Raw genomic sequence first — 8,637 nt, 5'->3', positions numbered from 1 at the left:
GGCCGCATCACGGCACGGTAACAACCTTAACCCAGAAATGGATTCTCGAACACCCACGTTCCTTGAAACGCGTGGGAACGCGTAAGGTTCCAACACCCCCCCCAAAATTCTCTCGTCACATTGACGACTCCGATGACGAGGAACGCGACATCCTGTAACCTCTGTAACCATGCAGCGCCCTTCACCCCCTCAACCTCCCGCCTTCACTTTTACCTTCAAACCTTTGAGCTTCTCGTGGCCCTGGTCGCCCTTCAGGAGCCCGGATCCAACATCAAACTCAGTATCAGAGCTTCCAGAGGGACGCACAAACCTCCATCCTAGTCCACAAAGACTACACAGCACAAGAGGTCACCCTACCATCGACGCCGAATGCTCCTCGGTCATGCTCTCGGTTTACCTCTGCGAAGAAAAGAGCAATCGAATCATGTACTTAATATATACTGCACCCCCTCCCCCCCCCCCCCAAAAAAAAAGTAACTTAAAACGGTAAATTTTTCTAAGCTCTCTACAGAAGCAATGCGCATGGCTAGACATGACCCTCTACTGATTGTAGGACTTCAACGCTCCATGTCGGCAATGGGGCTATCTTAGGGAGTAACCCCTAGGCAGAAAATTGGCGCAACTAATTTCGACTCTCGGCCTTACCCTCCACACCGATCTGGCCAACCCCACTCGCATGGACAACTCGGTAACCAGGGATACGTGCCCAGGTTTAACCTTTACCCGCAATATTCGGCACGCCGGTTGGCTTAATACTCAAGACAGCCTTGATAGTCACCACTGTATCATTAATACGACCATTTACACATGGTCCCTTAAACGCCGCACAACAGAAGCACACGTTCCCGATGGGACTAAGTTTCACTCGGCACTTCCCTCTGTCAACATTGTTGGCTCGGGCCATAACCCTCAAAAAGCGCCAACTGTTAGCACAGTATCTATCATGCTCTCAAACGTTCGCAGTTACATATGCAAAAAGGAAGCACTGGAAACCTTTCTTGAAGATAACGATACTGACATCGCAATAATGATTGAATCATGGCTGAGCCCAAATATTCAGGACCACGAACTTCTCAGTAATGTGAGAGAATTAGAGAGAAAGGAATTTTAATGAGGGAAAGGTGGAGAGGTCGGCCGGTGGTAACATGGCCCTGGCCTGCTACTCCACACAGGGGAAAGGGAAGAGGAGGAAAAGGAAAGTGCGAATGAAGGCTGATGATGGCATAATACAATGAGTTTCTCGGGTGATGTCTACACATACACACACCACACACACCACACTGGCTGGCACTCGCATCGCGGTTAGTAGACGCACATAAAACTCATAAAACTGGTGTCTGCAACACAAACACCGACACATGTCATTAACCATGTAGGTTGTGCACAGGCGGTCACAGACGAGTATCCAGTTCCCCAGTGGCGCAATTGGTTAGCGCACGGTACTTATACGACAGTAATGTGGTCACCTACACCATCCATAGGTTTGACCGTGTAGGGCGTCGAGGAGGAGGCGTTTTGGTATTTATGAATCCCAGACTCGTCTGTCAGCGCATAGCAACTAACTGTCATCACGAAATCCTTTGCCTTCATGTTTCACTCCCGGCTAACGCGCTAATACTTATTTCTTGCTACCGCGCACCCGACTGCGATAATTCTTTCGTTGATGAACTTCACTCTGTCATTTTAAACTTGCATTCCCGCTTTCCTCGTGCGACCTACTTATTGTCCGGCGACTTCAATTTCCCTGCTATAGAGTGGAATAATTTCATTGCTAAATCCACCCTATCAAAAACTTTGTCGACCTTGCTCCAACGTTCAACTTCACTCAGATGCTCACTGTGCCAACTCGTGGTTCTAACATTTTGGATTTGATTCTCGTCTCTAATCCCGAGTTAATTAGGTCTGTTCAAAGCATAAAGGGCGTAAGCGATCGCAAGATTCACTTATTCGACCTCTCCATTACGTTACAACATCGCCAACCTGAAACCAAGTACATCAGGGACTACAACAAAGCCAATTTTAACAAGATAAATACAGAACTAGATGCCTTTCTTCAACATTTTAGTCCAGGAGCACAGACCTTTGGGCTAGTTGGTTCATAGCGGACACGTACAAGCGCTAAAAAACACGGACAGAGAAGAGACTTGGACAACACGAGCGCTTATTTTCAACTGAAGGTTTATTGATACACAAGCACAATTTTATACACCTTGCTGCATGACGTCAAACTGATAGCCCTGCCGACATCACGTGGCTGCTCCCAAAAACATTATTTCCTTTTCAGTCAGCGTGACAGATGGTGCGCTGACGCAGGATGGACCGGCTTTTCTAATCAAATCTGCCTCTATTATCTCTCTCACATCCTGACAACTATGTTTGGCCACAATCTTGCATGCGCTGAAGAAGAAAGGTTTACATGGTTTCTTATTCTTTACAGCACAATCATGACAATGTTCAGAAAGATTACCGTCTCTATAATTGCCTACCTTCCTCGTGTGTTCCAGCAATCTTTCGTTCAGACATCGGCCAGTTTGACCGATGTACCTAGAGCCACACGATAGAGGAATGTCATAGACCACACCAGAAACACATGCTACAAAAGGATCCCGGTGCTTGATACCGCATGGTTCTTTAGGCTTTAGAAAAGGGTTAGTCAACTTGACTAGTTTTTCCAACTTCTCAGGCGCCGAGAACACTACTCTGACGCCACTGCGTTTCGCAATCTTCTTTAGGCGATGGGAGGTGTTGTGCAAATAGGGGATGACTACCGTTCTGTTTCCATTTGCTTCGATCTGGTTCTTATCTTTTCTCTTTACGGTTTTCAACATTCCTTCAGATACAGATACAATGAGGCTTGTCGGATACCTAGCTGACTGAAGACGCGTCACTTGCTTTTGGAAACCATGGCTCAGTGAATGGCAACACGACTTTTTTAGTGCATTATTTAGGCATTGCTTAGCGATTGCTCTCTTAACAAATTTTGTATGAGATGAATGAAACGGTAAGAGGGGTTTGTTAGCTCTTGGATGGTACTCCCAGCACGTAGATTTGTCAGTGAGAATTAGCTTCAAATCTAAAAACTGTAAAATACCATCTTTTTGAATTCCATGCGTCAGTACTAAAGGATTAAAACACTCACCAAAAAGGGCTAAAAGCTGACTGACAGTGGTCGAGAAATCACTGCACCCTTGTAATAAAAATAAAAAATCATCGACGTATCTAAAAACAGTCACATTGTTAAAAACCTTCAGGCGGTCAGAAACGACTCTGTCACAATGAGCTTAAACTACATCGCTAAGAACTGGGGCAATACAAGAGCCTATACAAACCCCTTGCTTTTGAATGAAAACCTGGTCATTCCATTCAATGTAAGTTGACCTGAGATAAAATGAAAGCAATTCCAGAAAACCTTCTACGGACAAACCTGCTGCGCTTTGAAAAGCTATTGACCCAAAACAATCAATGCACTCTTCCACACATCTGAGGAGTTTTTCCTGTGGCACGGAGTAGTATAAATCCTTTATGTCAAAAGAGCAGGCCAGAATACCTTTGTCATGATTCTCCTCCAAGAACTCCAAAACTTTTTCAAAGGACCGAATTTGAAAGGGATCGTCAATCGTTAAAAGATTTAGTTTGCTCTGCAGGAAGACTGCGACTGATTTTTTCCACGTGCCATTTTCCGATACAATCACCCTTAGGGGACACTCCACTTTGTGTGTTTTAGCGGTGAACAGGAACTGCAAAAAAACAGCATTGCTTTTTTCGATGTTTTTCGCTAATCTTTCAAGGTTTAGTTTCTTACACAGAGTTTCTTACACAGAGCCTGCCAACCGTAGTTTCTTCCCAGATACCGCTTGCGCCTTTTGCATGACTGACAGTACGGCTTCCATGGCCTTCTTTCCAAACTGATCTCTTGTCAACACAACAAACCCACCTTCTTTATCTGAAGGAAGAACGGACAGATTATCCCTTCTCAAATTTGAAGCTAAACGACTTAGCGAAACACGTGGAATTACACTCCTACTGCGATTTAGCACGTCAACCCCCTCCGAAATGCACCTTTCGGCTTCACTGACATCAGCAGAACGTGAAACACGTCGAACAAGGGACAACTGTTCCGGGGCACTCAACTTTGGCTCAACGGCGAACTTGGGTCCAAGACCGAGGATGCGATCCATGTTATCCGGTAGATGAACTTGGCCAAAGGACTTGACTTCACACCTCGTCGAGGAGGGCCGTTTTGGTTGGGTGGCTCGAAGTTTCTTCAGCTCCTGTTGCCACAAGCACTCAGTGAGGCGGTCCACTGATACGAAGATGGAACGCAGGTCTCCATTCCTTCCTGTTGACTTTGTGGTATCCTGAAGACTCGTGTAGAGTAGATCCCTGTACAGGCGTGCTTGACGCCGCCACTCTGATCTCAGAATTTTGCATATCCTCGTAGCATGCCCAACTGATGGTATAAAACCACCAAAAGACATTCTGACGTCATCTGGTAGAAGCTTGTTCCGGATGCAAAAGGACAACGCACGCCCACGGCATTCGGCTTGCGAAATCAGAGAAGCGATGAAGCAAGGTTGTAGAGATGAACACGAAGAAAGAGGGCCCGATGTACGAGAAATGAAGCTCAGGAGCACAGACCTTTGGGCTAGTTGGTTCATAGCAGACACGTACAAGCGCTAAAAAACACGGACAGAGAAGAGACTTGGACAACACGAGCGCTTACTTTCAACTGAAGGTTTATTGATACACAAGCACAATTTTATACACCTTGCTGCATGACGTCAAACTGATAGCCCTGCCGACATCACGTGGCTGCTCCCAAAAATATGATTTCCTTTTTAGTCAGTGTGACAGATGGTGCGCTGACGCAGGATGGACCGGCTTTTCAAATCAAATCTATATCCAAATTCTAGTTGTGGGAATTGTCCGCGGTCCCGGAAGGGCCTTTTGTTCTTTCAATAGACTCACTCGAATATAATGAAGCGTGGAATCACCAAAGCTTGCTTAAAAGCCGCTTTACACAGGTCATGCGTGCATCAAATAAACAACCAGTTTCCAGACAAGCCGATAGCCTACGCACTGCTGGCTGCACCATAAAAGTTTTGTGCAGGGAAGGTCCTGCTGCAGTCACGAATTGAACACCCAAACGAGACCATGACTGCATATGTGGAAGAAACGAAGCGCCGTTTCAGGCGCGCCAACCCTGACATGAATGAATAAAAGAAGCCCTCCTTCCTGATGCATGACGTAAAGGAGCAACTGTTCGCCGGCCTGATCCGGAATCCTCCAGCAACTGTCGTAGAGTTCATAGTAGAAGCTTCTACTGTCGACAATTGATGCCCGGACCCGTCAGTACAACCGACCACTTCAAGTGTTGACGGCAAGCCCCCTGATGGTACCCCTGCAAGCGCAGATAACCTGGGAGATCTAATACGCAAATAGCGAAGAACTTCGCCGAATGCTGCCATCTCAACACAGCAGACTCAGGTGGCGTCGCTCAAGGACATAATCCGTGAAGTACAGCATGCACTCGGCTCCCGTCACCGCCGAATCCAACCAAAGCTGAATCCATGACTCACGCTGCCGCATTACGCAGTCCTGCGCCTCGACGAGGCCCCCAAGCCCTCTTCGACGGCCCCTAGCTCCCGCACACCCACCTTACGAGCAAAGCCAAGGCTCTAGAAAATGCGACAAGTGGAGGACTCCCGACAACCGCCCACTGTGTTGCCATTGTGGCCATGCTGGGCACATACTTCGCCATTACCCGTACAGTCGCATCAGCCTGCGGGGGTTTCGCCACCGGCGCCGAACGACCGCTCCCAGGCCAGCGACCACGGGAAATCGACAACTACCTGCGCAGAGGGTCATATGAGTCGTCGAGCCGTCGCTGCCGCTCTACGTCACCGTCCAAGCCCCGCTTTGCATCATCGGGCCGCACCTACGCCGCGGCTGTCCGAGGAAGGTCCCCTAGCCCCCGTTGGGGAAACTAAAGGAAGCAGCATGTGGGGGTCAGGTTGCTTGCCGAGAAGCGATGAAGATCCTCCAGCGATCTCGCCGTATGAACTCGCCGCATCCACTACGCCTATGCCACATACAAAAGGGAGTTCAAGCACGACGCTATACCACTTCACAGTGACGCCGCCACCTAGAAAAGTACCGACGGCATGCCCTACCCATGATGCATATACCTGACGAAGCCGTGACCAGACGGCCAGGACGACGTGCAACGCAACATCAAGAACATCTGACTTGGAAGGGGCTATCGACGGCCGTACAGTTACCGCTATAGTTGACACAGGAGCCGATTATTCGGTGATGAACGTAGCATTCGAAGCACAGCTATGGAAGGTCGTGACCGCTTGAGACACCCCGACAAATCCACACCGCACCGGGCCACCTCATTACGCCATCGGGACGATGCACAGCGCGAGTGACCGTCAAAGGACATACCTATCCTGCAACCTTCGTTGTGCTACAATAATGTTCCCCCGAAGTGGTCTTGGGCATGGATGTCCTTAATGAGCATCAGGCGATCATCGACCTGTGATCCAGTTGATCATGCTTTCGACCAACGACACCATCCCTTCGATGACAGCCATGAACGACATGGACAGCATGTTGCCCTGAGTGTTTTGGATGAACAAGTGTGCGTCCCACAGCGATCGAGTGCCACAGTCACCGTAGGTGCCAAGGATTCCAAGAACACGGAGTTGCTTCTAGAGTGAGGAATCAGCATCACAAGAGGCATTGCTCATTTTCGCAATGGACAAGCGAAAGTGCTGCTGACGAACTTCAGCGAAGAATACCGGCACAGCAAGAATTCCGGCACAACACAGCCTACCCAAGCAACCACTGATATCCTTCGAACGGCCGACAGAGGTCCGTTTCGGATGTTCCGTACGTCCGCTGAACTTCTGCAAACAGCCGGTGGACGTCCGTCGGCCCTCCGATAACAAGGCAAAGGTATACGGTTCGCCCGCCAACGAACGTCCAGTTGAGTACGTCCATTGGCGGATCTTTCTCGAATATTTTTCGAGATCTTTCTCTAAATACGTGCTTTTTTCACTCCGCGCGATGCAATAAAACAACAAACAATTTGATGCATAGCAGGCATATGTTATTGTGTTTGATGATACATCAGCCGAGTAATGGGTTATATTCGTAAAATTCCTCAAATCTGACTTTTAAAATGTGGCAAGCTTGGGACACATCCATAACCTTCTCACCCACAGGGTTTCTGAAAGAAAAAAGAAAGCGACAAACATCAGTCATGTGAAACAAGTGGCACAATGCAGTAGCCTAAGTAAAAACATTGGAACCAATTAATAGAAGTGTATAATGCTACAAGTATAACAGACAATGCACATTAACAAACACCTCAGTAAGTATAAGGCAATGACAACTCACTTTTACACACCATATTTGACAGTATATCTGTACTTCATTTACTCTCATGGTTTTATGTTTTACAGCCATCAATTCACGGCCTTAAGGCACTAACCTGCGCAGCACTGTACGCGACCGTTGCGAACCATTGCGAACTACACGTGCTCCCTCTGTTCTGCCTTTCGCGCGTTGGCACTGGAAAAGTGAACTTAGCGATGTCTTAAAAATTAACAAGATGCGAAAACATCCCGTCCGACAAGTTTGCAAAGGAGTGGGAATTAGCCGCGCAAGTTGTGGGCTCCCGCAGCTGTGTGGTGTAGGCTCCCGAAAAAGCGTCAAACAGCACACTTGTGGAAGCCATCGCCTCGCGCTTACCCACTCTCCGGCGAACGAATGTTATATGATCATGCTGTATTGTATTAAAAGCAAGTCTCAAGCAGTGTACTGGATACATACCTTCGCAGGAAATCACTCTAAGCCTTCTTTAAACAAAGGTTGACGCAGTACGGCATTCCAGCGTTCCAGAAGAGCTTCAGGCACTTGTCATATCTTTCGAGCTGCTTAAGTTACATACTACTTTCATCCACAGACCGAACAAAGCCACGCATTATAATAACAGAGCTATAAAGCACCACAACACTACGTAACAAATGAACAACTGCGGTACGGAGCCGCCCTGATGGATTGGATTGGACTGACCGCAAACTAACGCCTATTATGATGATGATGATAGCAGAATGCGCGGGAGTTTTGTTATTTACGAATGGTTTCAATGGCAAGTTTAGCTACCAAAACGGTGTACATGTCGCACAACTCCACTAATTTGTAAAATTTTTATAAATATATATCTAGTCATTGAGTTCTTGCAAAATTCTGCAACACCTGCTTCTCCTCTTAGATATATTTAGCTCGTTGGCGGCTCTTGCACTGAAGGTAGGAGGGGAATCGCACCATTTAGAAACGTCTTCGCGTCAAACCCTCCAACTGATGCAAATAATTTCTTGAAAGCAAATTTGCGGAATAAGTCTTTCGCGGTTAAAAAAGCAAACTGCACAGTATACACAGTATACATATATTAAAGGCGCTAAATTTCTGTGGAAAAAAAAAGTCTATACTCATGGCCTGGGAAAATACTCTTCCTTACATCCTTCGGACGTACACCTCATCTCTCATATGGATATACAAAAGTGGACACAGTCCGTACCTTCGACGGACGTGCGGAAAAAGATATCCGAAGCCGAATTGAGTTCG

The sequence above is a fragment of the Amblyomma mixtum genome, chromosome 7 (assembly GCF_055824585.1).
Source record: "Amblyomma mixtum isolate Tamu chromosome 7, ASM5582458v1, whole genome shotgun sequence".
Classification (NCBI taxonomy): Eukaryota; Metazoa; Arthropoda; class Arachnida; order Ixodida; family Ixodidae; genus Amblyomma; species Amblyomma mixtum.
This window is presented reverse-complemented; position numbering follows the sequence as displayed.